A 1336-nucleotide genomic window follows, 5' to 3' on the forward strand; every position below is an offset into this window, starting at 1 on the left:
AGCGGAGAAAAATGCCCGCCAGGTGGATCCGAACCCACGACCTCCAGAATACCGGTCTGGTGCGATAACCACTACGCTACCGGCGGGGCGATTCCCCCCCCCCCCCCCCCCCCCCGCTTTCTGGGGTATTTATGTCAATGTAATGTTTTCCTGTGCTTGGGGGTGGTAGCCAGTATCACTCTGATTTCTCGGGGTGAATGGGACCTTCATTTTTTAATCCCCGCGCCGTGACTCGAGCGTCTACGACATGTCGAGAGTGGTCAACCAGCGTTGAACCCTCTTAAGCTCCCTATGGCACCAAGACTGCCAGAACAGAGGCCCTCGCTATGCATGTAGTGAATCAGAATAGGAAATGAGGGGCTCGTAGGAATAACACAGAAATAAGGGTTGGCAGTCAAGAAAACCTCGGAAAGCAAAGGCGAAGTTGTGGTAGGTCATTGAAACAGATAAAGAATTTAGAAAGAAAGAAAGCGGAGAAAAATACCCACCAGGTGGGATCCGAACCCACGACCTCCAGAATACCGGTCTGGTGCGATGACCACTACGATACCGGCGGGGCGATTCCCCCCCCCCTTTCTGGGGTATTTATGTCAATGTAATGTTTTCCTGTGCTTGGGGGTGGTAGCCAGTGTCACTCTGATTTCTCGGGGTGAAGGGGACCTTCATTTTTTAATCCCCGCGCCGTGACTCGAGTGTCTACGACATGTCGAGAGTGGTCAACCAGCGTTGAACCCTCTTAAACTCCCTATGGCACCAAGACTGCCACAACAGAGGCCCTGGCTATGCATGTAGTGAATCAGAATAGGAAATGAGGGGCTCGTAGGAATAACACAGAAATAAGGGTTGGCAGTCAAGAAAACCTCGGAAAGCAAAGGGGAGGTTGTGGTAGGTCATTGAAATAGATAAAGAATTTAGAAAGAAAGAAAGCGGAGAAAAATACCCGCCAGGTGGCATCCGAACCCACGACCTCCAGAATATCGGTCTGGTGCGATAACCACTACGCTACCGGCGGGGCGATTCCCCCCCCCCCCCCCGCTTTCTGGGGTATTTATGTCAATGTTATGTTTTCCTGTGCTTGGGGGTGGTAGCCAGTGTCACTCTGATTTCTCGGGGTGAAGGGGACCTTCATTTTTTAATCCCCGCCCCGTGACTCGAGTGTCTACGACATGTCGAGAGTGGTCAACCAGCGTTGAGCCCTCTTAAGCTCCCTATGGCACCAAGACTGCCAGAACAGAGGCCCTCGCTATGCATGTAGTGAATCAGAATAGGAAATGAGGGGCTCGTAGGAATAACGGAGAAATAAGGGTTGGCAGTCAAGAAAACCTCGGAAAGCAAA

The 1336-nt window shown here is 51.7% G+C and overlaps 1 non-coding gene across 1 annotated transcript; it reads right to left on the reverse strand.

Moving 5' to 3' along the window:
* Positions 1 to 939: 939 nt before the first annotated feature.
* Positions 940 to 1012, reverse strand: Trnai-gau (transfer RNA isoleucine (anticodon GAU)). Its single transcript has one exon. It is a non-coding gene; the product is annotated as a tRNA-Ile (tRNA).
* Between the last annotated feature and the right edge of the window lie 324 nt (positions 1013 to 1336).

This window comes from Haemaphysalis longicornis, unplaced genomic scaffold (assembly GCF_048455015.1).
Source record: "Haemaphysalis longicornis isolate Haplotype H1 unplaced genomic scaffold, Haemaphysalis longicornis Haplotype H1 scaffold_8, whole genome shotgun sequence".
In the NCBI taxonomy this organism is placed as follows: domain Eukaryota; kingdom Metazoa; phylum Arthropoda; class Arachnida; order Ixodida; family Ixodidae; genus Haemaphysalis; species Haemaphysalis longicornis.